We start from the raw sequence: 15,221 nt of genomic DNA, 5'->3' as shown, positions 1-15,221 counted from the left end.
CAGCACATGACAAGCAGTACACACCTCCTCTGTGTATACAGAGCCAAACAACAAGCTGGGCGTTGTGCGTTTACAACAGTGTAACTGGCTGATCTCATCCAATAGGAGCCGGCCTTTTTTTTTTTTTTTACATTTGGCTAGTTCTTTCAGATCTAGCTGCCAGGTTTGAATAAGTAGTCTGTGCGAATGTGGAGTTAGTGTTTGCAATATGAATTAATCCTGTGAGTGGGAGAAGTGGGAAAAACACGCCGTAGATCGTTTATCAGCAACCAGACAATGTATATAATTGTCTGCAAGAAAGATACAGTGTGTATATATATATATATATATATATACACACGGTATATTTAAGTTATTTATAAATAAGTATTTTTATGAGAAAGGTGTTTTGGAACATTTCCAAAATATAAGTTTCTATACATGGAAAGAACTCTTTGAACTTCCACTGGTGTTTCTCAGTCGGGTATGTTAATGAATGTCTAGTGCATCTTACATCAGCCTGCACAGTGTACAAAGTTTCTTTCTGCCTTGGTTAAAACAGTCCATTCAACCCCAAATACCTATAGATCGGTTGAGAAAATTGAACTTTAACACGCTTTGTTTGTGAATGTTTCAGTCTTTCATTTTTTTTGATGTAGAGGGGGGAAAAAAAAATTCTTCAACTTTTTTTAGTTAAAGTTCCAACAAAAAAAACTTTAATTATTGAATAACCTTTGGTAACCTTAAAAAAGGGGTCTCCGGTCTTTACATTACAAGGAGAAGAACTTATGGTTAATAAACAGTTTCAAGTGCTACTAGATTGTAACTCTGCAAGAGCAGCTCCGTCTTCTCTTTCGTTTTATGTATGGTCAATTTTAATGCTCCCCCCGGTTTTGACTGTGGCCCCCCTGGACCGGTTGCCCTAAGCCTGGCCCTTGTCCACCTAGGCCAGGAGACATCACGGTACAAGCAATGTGAGAAGGTTAGCAAGGCAGTGTGTGTTTTCCAAAATATATTACTGTCAGCTTTATATCACGAACACAAGCTCTGCAGTAATCCGGGGTCGGTGACATCACTGTCACCATGGGGAATGGATTATGGTTTATTGTGTGATATAGGTGCAATATGAGTCAGTATAGATTAGGAATTAACTTCACAACTAAATGGAGAAAATAGTGTTACTGTGACCTTGGAGAATGCAAGGAAGGGGAAAGATGATCAAGCACTGACAAGAGATTAATATTTTTATAATTATTCTTATTTATAAAGTGTCAACCATTTACAGAACAAAATAGGCATAGGAAAGAGAAATTTGAGCTCCATTCTTCATGAGCCAGAGAGTGGCAGGTAATGAGCAGAGCTCACGCCAGCCTGGCCAGCTAAGACAGATGCAATGGCAGCCTTACAATCGATTTAAACCTGTTAAATAACCAGGCTTCTCTGATAGATGCCAAAGTTATTTTTAATTTGCTGTTGCGATTTTGGGAAAACAGCAACTGAGTGACATCCACCTGATGCTCATTTTACCATCAATGAGTAGCTGTCGACATCCAGAAAAGTCCAAGCAGTGCTGGTCGCCTTGACAAAGTAGATTGTAACTTCTGACGACTGATATCCTGTCCTGTTAGGTGCCCTAAATAGTTAAAATACTATTCTTTTCATTTTCAGAGAAATTATACACACTACATTTAGAAATAGTCATTTAAGCTAGGTGTGGTCTGATTAACAATTTTAAAAAAATCACTTATAAAATATGATTTTAAATCTTTTAGCAATTAAAAGATATGCTGTAGCCTATTGGTGCTTTAAATTATTATTTAAATTATTTTAGAATTACATTGCCAGGTCTTGGCGACAAAGCCAGTGATTCAAGCAGGGATTATATATTTTTACGTTTTGATCTATACAGCAGCCTTTCTTGGCAGTAACTGAAGTCAACAGCTGTTCTTGCCCACGAATGTAGTTTTCCATTTTCGTGTGCTGTTCTGCCAGTATCCTAAGCTTTACAACCCCTTTGGTAACGTTGATACCCTTTGCTGCATGAGGTATCTCGTCCAAAAATATGACACTGACACAATTTTCGTAGTTTTGTCTCTGTACGCCACCACAATGGATTTGAAATGAAGCAACGGGGATGCAATTGAAGTGCAGACTTTCAGCTTTAATTCAAGGGGTTGTCCCTGGGTGCTTGTACATCATTTTTGGCCCAAATTTCAGGGAGTAACTATTTTTATCATTGTGTCACTTTACATTGCTGTTTGTCCTTGTCCTTTGTATTACCCCTGTAGTGATATGTATTGTTTTATGTGTCATGCTACCTCATTCTATTAATTTGTCAGTACTAGTGTGTGCTCGTTTTCATTGAGACATTTTGGCTGTTGGCCTCATTAGTGGAGATACATAATTGAAGATGTGAATGGATACGATTCATCTAAGCAAGCTAGAAAGCCATAAGTATATGATTCAATGCCAACAATCATCATTGTGGTGAACAGTCTCTGAGTATCTTTTGGAGGCAGCCAGAAATGCATTTGTAGAAGGTGCAGCCGTAAGCCTAACGTTGGCGGAGGGGGTGGTGGGGTATCTCTGTGAATTTCTGGTAAAGATAGAGGAAATGGTTCTCCAATGATGTCATAATCCGGCACTCTACTTACCACAACCACTAGAACTTTAACCACCTTTTAAACTTTATAAATAACTGTAAAATATCAGTATCTCACACAGCAGTTAAAACATCAGCATCAGTCAAACTACTAGCCTTCATAGACAGTTGTGTCCTTGAACCCTGATGTCCTATAATTGCAGCACATCCTAACCCCTGACACCAAACAAGACAACTTAACTAACTGAACAAGGGTTTTCTTGGGATTTTGAAGCTAACATCTCATTCTGTAATTTGTCTGGGAGCTGCAAATGTTCCCTCTTGGTGACATATGACTGTACTTAGGCTGATAAACTTGTTGATAGTATTTCATTGCATGAGCTTTATTGCTTAAGGCTACATTGTATGGTACCAAAGGTCCTCTAAAAAAAAAAAAAACACCCCATGGTTGTATACCACTTCTTTGGTGAAGTTTGTATACTGTAGGTTAAATCTTAATGGAAATGGCTTATTATTTTTATATATATATATATATATATATATATATATATATATATATAGCTACAGTAATGAACAAAATACCATACAAAAAACTCAGGTTTGTTCAAACTATATATTTGAGTGCTGGCAATTTGTTCTGCTCTATTTTTCCTTCAATGGCTGAATAACAGCTTCTCTTCATTAGACTTAAAATGTTTATCAGACATCTGATTAGTATGCTGATGGGATCCAGAGAGCTGTACCGCTGAGTACTTAGCTGAAAATGAATGTTAGTTGCCTACAGAGAGTTCTCTAAGATTAAAGGGTGAATAATGAAATTATATACAAACCATGTCTCTGAGATCATTTGCAGTGTAGATTTGGTATGGATGAGCAATATTAAGGTCTGACCTGAATATAGAAAACATATAATTACCTTTATTTTTTTTTAACTAGAAATGGCTTTGCTGATGCAGAAACTAGAAGATTTGGGGTTTTTAGGTTCCTCTCTTCCTCTTTCAAATGAAGCCATTAGAAATACCCAAATTATGTCACTAAACTCAATGTGTTACATTGAGCCTAACCTCAAACAAAACATAAATACAATGTGTTTAGGTGCATGTAAAGAAGAAAGCATTATTTTTCATTCTTCCCTTCTTAACCCCTTAATGACAAAGCCTGTACATGTACGGGCTCAAAATGCATTGTTTTCAATGGGTTTAGGGACCTCCCATTGTCCATAAGGGGTTAAAATAGGTACATAGAGATAGGATGCGAAACTGAATTTAATGAAGATCTATCTCTCTCAATTTTGTTGTAGATAGGAGATATCTTTTGGTCATATATTATTCTAGCTATACACTCATCACTATCCAAAAATTGGAGACTCAGACATATATAAGCTACTCTATATAGACATTTGCAGTAACTTTGAGTATGCTCAGTTTTCCTTATATATATATATATATATATATATATATATATAAATATAAATATATATATATATATAATATATAAAAATAGCCTAATCTACTTTTTTCCTGTGCTCAATTCATTATCTCTGCTGCTGAGCTTATCCCTATTTTTGTTAATTAGTTACTCTGCAATCAGAATTCTTGGGAACAACAGTTCTTTCAGGTGAATTTCTCCTCCTTTTACTTCTGGTTGGATCCACCATGCAAACTCCTAGTAAACTGTTTAGTGTCCTTCCTTCTCAACTGCATATTTTGCATTTTCCTCCATAGTTATAGTAAACATTGTAGTTCAATCATGCTATTTGTTAACACTACTGTAACGGGTTCACCAAGAGAGCTGTAGTAACTCCCAGAGATCACCCACATGTATCCTCCTGTTGTCCCCGGAATCACTTCCAGCACCAGTCAGCATGCGCACCTTGGAACTCTGCTATGTGTACCCAATAAGTAGACACAACTACCTTGAACTGAGTACAGCAGGAATGAACAGTTTATTGTTGTAAAACATAGACTGATATAGCCACAGAACTTCATTAACATAAATTAACATTGATAAACAGGTACTTGTAGACAACCCAACCTTTAATCCCCTTTAGCTACTGAATATCCCCCTGGTAGCCATCCTGTTAATGGGATTAGTTTACACAATGGAGTTCCTGCCTGTTTGGCAGCCAGGCTGGAGCCATCTCTGAGTACCTTGGGGCCTTGTATGACAGGTAATTCTGTCACAACTACATATTTCTCAGCCAATCAAAATACCAAAAAATCATCTTGGCTGCTATCATACATACATACATTATACACACATACACTCATACGTCACTTGCTATAATAGATTTACCATGTTCTACGCTGACAGTTTATTTAGTTTGAATATGCAAGCTGTGTAATATCTGGAGGGATTTTTAAATAAAGGATATTTGTTTATATCATTCACAAGACAGTCATTGATAAATTAACAGGTCTGCTTTTATAATTGTAGGAAAATCTTCCTTTTAATCGGGCCTGTAAAAACATTGCCAAAGCCTTCATTTTATAGCTCAACATGCACATCTCTGTTCAGGGGTGTTACTAGAAACCACTGGGCTCTTGTGCGAAATACCCCGGGGCCCCCAACTTCAGGTTCTGTGACTTCATTGCCCCTTGCCCCTTCTTCCAACATACAACAAATTTACACAAATTACACATATTTCCTCATACTCATTAACACACCCACCACTTACACATCCATGCTCGCTCACACACACACATGCATGCTCTTACACACATGCATGCTCACACAAGTACACATGCATGCTCTTACACACATGCATTCTCTCACACACTCATTCATGCTTACACACACATGCATGCCCACATACACACACACAAGTACAATTTGAAGCAGTTACCATAGGAAATTATGGGATCAGGCTACTTTATAATTAGCATTATGCTATAAAATGTTTTTTTTTATAATCAATGCTCTTTGGAACGTCATCTCCAAATTCCCTAGAGGTGAAATATTGTAATCCATTTTTAATATTTGCAATATCAACTGTTAAGGCACACTACACCATTGAAGAAAGAGGCAGGCAAATACCGTATTGGCTCGGATATAGGCCGCCCTCGTATATAGGCCCCACCCTAAAAGTTTGGTGCTTTTTAAAACAAAAAGTTTTTTTAATAGACATGCTGCCACTCTCCACCCCCCGAGATATGCGGCCACTCTGTCCCCCCCCCGAGATATGCTGCCACTGTCCTCCCCCCCCCGAGATATGCTGCCACTGTCCTCCTCCTCCTCCCCCCCGAGATATGCTGCCACTGTCCTCCTCCTCCTCCCCCCCGAGATATGCTGCCACTCTGCCCCCCCCCCCCCGACTTACCAGAGCAGACTCCCGGGTGTCTTGCGGGGCCGGCCGGGGTCATCTACGAAATACGCGTATACAACTTCCGGTGCCGGCACTCAGCGGATGTGCCGGCACCGGAAGTTGTATACGCGTATTGCCTAGATGTCCCCCGCCGGCCCCGCAAGACACCCGGGAGTCTGCTCTGGTAAGTCTTGGGGGCAGAGGTAAAACGCATCGTGCGGACGTTCATCCTGTGGGAATTCCCGGGAAGGGAGATTGTTAAAGCACATCTGGCAGACGTGCCGGCAGCGGAGGCTGTTTACGCGCATCGCCGCTGCCGGTGAACGTCTGCACGATGCGCTTAGACAATCTCCCGTGCCGGCAACCCCCCCGTGGGAAGTGATGGCAGGGGAGGCTGTCTCAGCGTATCAGAGAGTAGGATGCAGGTCCCCTGCACCGCTGCTGCACCCTGCTGCCTGCCCGGCGCCCAGAACTGCATGTCCCGGGCGTCGGGCGCTAGACCCTGAATATAGGCCGCACCCCCACTTTAAAGACTTAAAGTGGGGGGAAAAAGTGCGGCCTATATTCGAGCCAATACGGTATTACACATTTGAGTTTCATACTCCTGCTCCTGTCTGTATAAATATTTGACTGGCAATAGATCCCCATTATCTTGAACTCCTTTGTATACTGTACTTTTTTTGGCAGAAAACATTATGTAGAGAGAAGTAACTCAATTCCCGGAGATATGTTCTATCCAGCACATCAGCAGATGGTGCATATGTTTTTTATTTATGAAATGGAAAGCAGGGTTTCCCATTTCTCATTTTACATAATAACAGTAATTTAGGTTGAAAAAAGACACAAGTCCATCCAGTTCAACCATTACTTACACTAAACCCACCCATGTAACCTCTCTCTACTGGCATATTTCCGCTGTGCTTCAAATATGCTCTTTTTACTCTCATTTTAAAGAGACATTCTCTAGATATCCCATTCCTATCTAACACCCATCCTGTCTCCCTTCTGCTCCTTTCGTCCAAACTACTGGAACGTTTAACTCTTCTATGATTGGTTACAATAAATTAACTTTCCATCTTAGCTGTTCTAGGGCATAACAATGTTTATTTTCTCACCAACAAAGCATGAATATTTCACAATGTAGAATGTGGCTGAAGCTTATTACAGATGACTGTGACACATTACAGCTACAATTGGGATGGGAATACTAAAGTAACAAGAGGTATAAACAACATGGATTGTTTACAGACTACTGTATGTCCAATCAAGCAAGTCCATAGAATAAAATAAACTCATAAGAATGACAAGTAACCGTGTACCCTCCCAGTACACCCTGAAGGACACAAAAAACTGACTCCAGGGACATTTTCTTTCTATAACCTGATTACAGTACAAGAAATCTTTGAGACCTTGAAGGTTCTGGTGTGCTTTGCTTTATATTTTTCCTAAGATAGCTAACTTGGCTACAATCATGTGTTCTTGTTTTGATACTTCTTTGATGTAATATATGTGTTCTTAAGGTAGCATACCTATTTCATACCATAGAGGGCATGTACGCCTCCAGGTGAAGGCCTTAAAGTTCAAAGTCATAAGTCTATATCTGTATGCAAGGAATTCAACCCCCAGGTTGTTTTAAAAATGCAGTCCATTAGGTGAGATGAAAAAGTTATTTTTGGAAAGGTAGATACAATAGATGCCTATGTAAGAAGCATAGATATTTGGTAGTAAAAATACATATTGGCGAAAATAGTCTGGCTTGCATTGTTTTTTTTTAATATTTGTTGAACTGTGATATGAAAATGTGTATGTGATTTACCTAGGGCTGCAACTAACGATTATTTTCATAATCGATTAGTTGGCCGATTATTTTTTCGATTAATCGATTAATCGGGTAAAAAAAAATATGCAAATTTTTCGTTTATTTTAAATAAAAACGTATAATTTACAATGGCATTTCACGATTCGCCTTCTTATTTTACTGACATAATAATTAAAGCTATATTTTAACAAGAACTCAAAAAATACCAAAAAAAGCTTTACTAGTAAATATTCATGTAAACTATTTTTGCCCAGTTATGCACATCTCACCCCCAGCTTGCCTCTCTGTCCCAGAAATGCATATCAGGAGGGGTATAAGGCATATCAGGGGACAGAGTGGCATATAGTAGGTATAAGGGGATACCTCCTATATGCCACTCTGTCCCCTGATATTCATTATACCCCTCCTGATATGCCTTATAGCCCCCTATATGCCACTGATATGCCACTTTGTCCCCTAATATGCCACTGTGCCCCCTGATATGCCTTATAGCCCCATATATGCCACAGTGCCCCGATATGCCACTGTGCCCTCCTGATATGCCTTATAGCCCCCTATATACCTTTACCCTTGATATGCCATCATGCCCCGATATGCCTTTTACCCCTATATGCCACTGAGATGCCACTGTGCCCCCTGATATGCCTTATAGTGCCTTCATGCCACTGTCCCCCCTGATACACCTTATAGCGCCTTCATGCCACTGTCCCCCCTGATACACCTTATAGCCCCTTTATGCCACTGTCCCCCCTGATATGCCTTATAGCCCCTTTATGCCACTGTCCCCCCTGATATGCCTTATAGCCCCTTTATGCCACTGTCCCCCCTGATATGCCTTATAGCCCCTTTATGCCACTGTCCCCCCTGATACACCTTATAGCCCCTTTATGCCACTGTCCCCCCTGATATGCCTTATAGCCCCTTTATGCCACTGTGCCCCCTGATATGTCTTATGCCCCCCCAATATAAGAAAAACTGACATCACTAAAATTGTTTTTTATATTTATATTTATTAAATATAGACAAAAAAAATACACAATACAATATAAATATATATACCGTATTTGCTCGATTATAAGACGAGGTTTTTTTCAGAGCAAATGCTCTGAAAAATACCCCTCGTCTTCTAATCGGGGTCGTCTTCTAATCAGACCTCAAATAGAGGTCTGATTATGAGACTAAGATCCAGATCCCCCGCACCGCTGCAGGGGACCTGGATCCTCCTGTCTCCCCCCCCCACACTTACTTACCGGTGCTTCCTGCTGTATTGCCGGGACAACGTCCGCTGCAGCCGGAAGGAGGTGTGGCTAGCAGCGGGGGTTGTCTGCGTCCGTCGCGGATACCTTCCCCGACTGTCAGAAATCAGAGTTCCCCGCACAGGTGCCGGAACTCTGATCTCTGACAGCCGGGAAAGGTATCCGCGACGGACGCAGACAAACCCCCGCTGCCAACTCCACCTCCTTCCGGCTGCAGCGGAAGGAGACGTCAACCCGCTGCCCCGGCAATACAGCAGGAATTTGGAAGCACCGGTAAGTGTGTGTGCGTGTGTGTGTTAAATGGGGGACATAGGGCATTTCTGGAATGCCTTATACCCCTATATGCCACTCTGGCACTTAGGGGGTTAAAAGGCATATTATGGGGCAGAGTGGCATATAGGGAGTTATAAGGCATTTCAGGAAGCAGAGTGGCGTTAAGGGGGCATTTAATAGAGCACTCTGCCTCCTGAAATGCCTTATAGAGTGCTCTATACAATGCCTTTTAACTCCCTTAATGCCACTGCCTCCTGGAATGCCTTATACCTCCCTATATGCCACTCTGCCCCATAATATGCATTTTAACCCCCTAAATGCCAGAATGGGATATAGGGGTATAAGGCATTTCTGGAGGCAGAGTGGCACATAGGGGGTCAAAAGGCATACCATGGGGCACAGTGGCATATAGAGGGTTAAAAGGCATATCATGGGCCACAGTGCCATATTGGTGTGGCAAGCCTGGGGGCAGATGTGCGTAACTGGGGGACAGGTTGGAAAATACAAGGAAATAAAAACAAAAAAAATATTTTTCTCAATCATAGCTTTTATTTAAAAAAATAGTTTACATGAATTAACATTTACTGGTAAAACTTTTTTCCTTTAGGGTCGTCTTATATTCAGGCTTTTTCTTTTTTTCCTAAGTTAATATTCAGATTTTGGGGGGTCGTCTTATAATCAGGGTCGTCTTATAATCGAGCAAATACGGTAAATATATGGACAATAAATCAAATATTATAGACATAAAAAAAAAAAAAAAAATGCACATAATTAATAGATCCCGCAAAAATTCTACCTGCCCCACCAGGGGTTAATATATCAACAGAAGAAACACAGGGCAAATGAGCATAAAAATAAAGATAATACTTACCCAGTGCTGCTTACTTGTCCTGTTTTTCTTCTGTTGATATATTAACCCCTGGTGGGGCAGGTGGAAGTGGCAGCGAGATGAAGTACCGGAGGTTGCGCACATCGCCCACTTAAATCCAAATCCCCTGCAGGCGCTGCAGCGGGACCTGGATCCTCTCCGGCAGCCGGTAGGGGTCTGTGCAATGCGCGCAGACAGCCGCTTCTCCCCTCCGCTTCCGTTGGGGCTTCCATGATGGAAGCCGCACCGGAAGGTCACATGACGCCGGGTTCAGTAATAGAAGCCCCGGCGGAAGTGGAGGGGAGAAGCGGAAGGGGAGAAGCGGAGGATGTCTGCGCGTTTTGCACAGACCCTCACCGGGTGGCAGAGAGGATCCAGGTCTCCTGCAGCTCTGCGGGGGGTCTGGATTCTACAGTTATAATCCGATCTCTGTTTGAGATCGGATTATAGAAGGACGGGAGTTTTTCAGAGCGTTTGCTCTGAAAAACATAATTTTATAAATCGATAAAAATCGATTCAACTAATCGATTATGAAAATCGTTGACAACGATTTTCATAATCGATTATTATCGATTTTATCGATTCGTTGTTGCAGCCCTAGATTTACCAAAGTGTAATACGTGTCACAAATGCCCTGAAAGCATTTATAACTTTTTTCCCTAAGCTAGCCCAACAAAAGGTATCAACTTCAACAAAAGACTCCATTTGCCCATGGGCTAATATAGCCATGTTTTTTTACATAGGCTTCAGCAATATAATATTTTTTGTGAAACACTAGGAAATGAAGCTATGGATGTATATCGCTTAAACATTAGGTCTTCACCCAACTGAAGGACTAGAACGAAAACCTTCAGGCATGTTGACTCAAAAATGTCAAAGATGGCCTACTGATCTATAACTTAGAAATAAAATGGACTAGATCAGGGGTGTCCATGTTGTTTCTGCAGTGGGCTACTTCATCAGAATTGTATACGTGCGAGGGCCGCACTCATTTTTCACTGAGAGAAAATATGGCCTTTAATAAAATATGCAGATTAAAATAAAGTAAAAGACACAAAACCTTTACTTTTCCTCTCACTGATTTCTGGGATTTCTGGGCCTCCAAATTCACGATTCTGGATAAGTAAAAATAAAATAGTTCTATTTATTTTAGGGATGCACTGAAATGAAAATTCTGGACCAAAACCGAAAATTCATGGTTCACTTAGCCGAAACTGAAAGTGACCCCCCCACACACTTTTAATAAAAGTAAGTTACACACCAAAATTGTTAACAGCAATCTCAGGCATACCCAGATTCCAGCATGCACTGGTTGGCTGGGCATTGTATTTTTTGTCCAATTTTAGTGTGTAACCACACTTTTATTAAAAGTAACACAACAATATGACTTGGCATGATAGGAGTGTGATTGCTAACAGCAAACACACTCTTTTTATACCCAGGCAACCAGTGAATGCTGGAACCTAGGCATGATGGGACTGTGATTGCTGTTAGCAGATTGCTGTTAGCTGTTAGCAATCACACTCCTATCATCCCATGTCAGCCAATACGTGCTGGTACAGGGTGGCTGTAAGTGCAGACCCCATACTACTGGCAGCATCAATACACAAGGGGGGCAGCTAGCCAGGTTTCAGCATGTACTGGCTGACTTGGCATGATAGGAGAGTGATTGCTAACAGCAATCACAGTCCCATCATGCCTAGGTTCCAGCACTTACACATCCATGCTATCACACACACACAAATTCATTCATTCACAGATTCATTCCCTCAATCAGACATACTCATTCACACAACCTTCCCCACCCCCTTACCTGCTCTACAGCTCTCGAAGCCGCTCACAGACTTCAGCAGGGGGCGCGGCCTCCCTCGTTCTCCCCACAGAGGAAGCAGGACTGGAGCAGAGAATAGCCCCTCCCACAAGTAAGCAGCAGGGCTCTTGTGATCCTGGCTGCCGATCTCACGCGGGCCGCACCTCGAGGTTCCACGGGCCGCATTTGGCCCGCGGGCCGCATGTTGGACGCCCCTGGACTAGATTGTGGGTCACATTTTTAGCTACAAATATTGTAAATTGTTTAAAATTTGCATAGTTGCATAGTTTTTGAAATATCAACTCAATTTCTACAACTATCTTTAAAACAATTAATTAAACCAATTTAATCAAAGGGTAGCTTGCTATTTTCTTATCAATCCAAATCACCATAGACCCTAATTCATCTTTTTATTATATGAGCTTGTGTATGTGAAGAGGAACACAGAACAGATTTTAAAAAATATGGTGCTTTATTCTTATTGCGATGTTATTATACATAATTCCTGATCATTCATTTGCACACAAACAAGAATTGGACAATAACAGAGCTGACAAGAAGGAGATCAAGTTGCTTTGGGTTTTTTTTTTGGTTATAGCTACGCCTACATTGCCAGCAACAAAATACTAAATATCCTCTGTTGATACTGAAAGCATTAGGCTTACTCATTTTTTTAAAACAGGTCCGAACATATTAGTCATTATCTTGTATTGATCACTTGAAAAATGTTCTTCTCAAAATGATGTACTGTTCAGTTCCATCATAACAGGAAAGACCATATATTTTTATATTATTATTTCTGCATAAGTAATAGGCAGAGGCGTGATACATAATGGGATGTAAGATTCTTTTGTTAGGATTATGATGTCATTTTTTTTTCTTGACAGCTTAAACACATATGGGTGACAATAAAGGTTGAAGAAACTGCAGGAACCGAGACAACTTTGTATATAACTAGATAAATTCTGTGCCCATGAGGTTTGATAGTGACGTTAATAGTCTAGTGAGCATCAAGGAAATATCATGGGCAAAGAGACTGATTTTTTAGCTCCAGCCCCATATCTGAGGGTTTTTTTTATATTATTATCCAAGCTGATATGTCTAGCTAGGGTTTTTACACACAGAACAATGAGCATTGGCAAGAGGAAGCAACCCTACTTGGGGCTATTTAAGGGACTGGTATTATGACAGTAGCAGCTGGGCAGTAAATTAAGTACTTTTCTGACATGTCTAATTACCCTTGTCACCCACATAATGTATAAGGTAAAGCCAAACCCCCCGCTTTTTTTTTAGCTTTCTTACTTTATTACTAGACCAGTTGGGTGCACATGCCCTCAGGCTGAATGTTGCAAGCACCACACGCTGATTCAGATCACTACTTCCTAAATCACAATAAATCCCTTAATGCAAGTTTCCTGAGCTTGTCAGCCCTGTTTGTAAACTTGATCTGGCTCAGATCCATACTACATTGTTCAATAATTATTATTATGTATATAATACTATCTGCAAACACAGACTGACAATTTTACATCAAGGTATATGTCTTTACAAACATGTATATTGAATTCCATAGTGTCGCACCATACATTCCACTGTAAGTAACATCTCAGTGAGGGAAACACCATCTCGCTTACTGTATATATGAAAAAATTGGGAAATTATACCTGCTAACATTTTTAATTGCCAAAAGAATGATTTATTATGTGGCTCTGTGACTTATTTACTGTTGATTATGTAACAGAGTAAGGTACTAATAAGAAAACTAATATATTTGAATTACCGAGTTATATGTTTTAGAAACGTTTTCTGCCACGGGCAGACACATTGTGACTTCTAGTGCTGATATACTCATATTCACTAAACCTTATGAACCCCTAGGGAAAATAGAACACTTGGGAGAACTAGGAGTTTCTGCTGGTTAAATAGAAATGGAGCACTATAGAATACTAGACTATGTGAAGCTTTCTGAGAATAACATACATTTAGTCTTGAAAACTGATTGGGATACTGGCAGAGTCTAGTTGTACAATTCAGTAATGATGGGACTTTAACAAAATATGATATGAATGCAGAACAACCTGTAATATTATTTGGCATCAACATGCAAAAGTTAGAACAGGCTGATACATCTATATCTGTTTTAGTTGATTTTTACATATTTTTACATATGTCCATCCATATGTCCATTATCCATCCATTTTCAAACACAAGATGTAGTTCCACAGACAAACAAATCTACAAACATTCTAAAATATATATTTTGCCTTTGTAAAATAATGGAAGGAGTCGTAACTAGTTGTCTAACAAGTATGTTTATACTGTAACTCTCCAACACTGATATATTTCTGAGACAACTAAGATTTTATCTTTATTTTAATTATTATCCAGTTTGAAATACGAGAATTGTTTACATTAATGAAAGACATAGCAAGAGACTGACTAGGAGCAAGCACCATCAAGATGTCTCTGCAGATTTACAAGATGGCTACAGGCCGTATCAGAATAAAGCCCAGGGACAATGGAACGGTCGTCTCTAGGCTCCATTCCATGATGGACTAGGGAGATAAGGGTACAAGACTGGGGTCTTCTTTAAGGGGGTTATAGGAGGAAACCATGGAAGGTGTTAGAATAGGCAGGGTTATTTAAGAGGAAGTTGTGGGGGAAGCAGCCTCAGTACTAACATTTCATTTCTTTCACTTTCCATCCCGAGGGAAGTTCATCCGTGGGCGACCATAAGCACCAAGTCATCCAGGAGCCAGGGACTTGTCCGACTGCAAGTTGATGGAGTAAAAAACAATCTTTTTTCACACTTTGGGGCAGACTGGGTCGCTTAAAGGGGATTTTTGCCTTCTGGTTCTATGCTAGCATTTCTGAGGATGTGGGGTGGTAGAGAAGGAATAACATCTACAAGTAATGTGGGACTTACTACCTCTGGTGGTAGCAGCAACAACCTTTAGGTGGGTGCTGGGCACAACTAGGGCACTGATTGTGTGGGTCAGGCCTGAAAGCAGATGTAGCTATCTGGTTGGTTCGTAAATATAAAGGTGGGCACCCGTTGGGCCTGCCACTGGAGAGCAGGAAATGGCTATTACTATTTTAGCTCCAGGTACACTCAGCCAGGGGCACAAGGCCATGCGTACAGGCCAGCAGCCATGAGCACTGTGTGCGGGTATGGTACAGTGCATCTAGTTTTGAGCTGATAGTAGGTGACACATTAGGTAGGGGACTCCCTTTCTTGCTTATTAATAAATTATTTATATCTACAAGTTTTTGACGTCTTTATTTCAACAGTCCTCAGGACTGGGGAGAA

Source organism: Sceloporus occidentalis, unplaced genomic scaffold, assembly GCF_023333645.1.
Source record: "Sceloporus occidentalis isolate IW3139 unplaced genomic scaffold, rSceOcc1.0.p SCAF_99, whole genome shotgun sequence".
Classification (NCBI taxonomy): domain Eukaryota; kingdom Metazoa; phylum Chordata; class Lepidosauria; order Squamata; family Phrynosomatidae; genus Sceloporus; species Sceloporus occidentalis.
The sequence above is the reverse complement of the archived record's forward strand: the minus strand, read 5'-3'. Positions refer to the sequence as shown.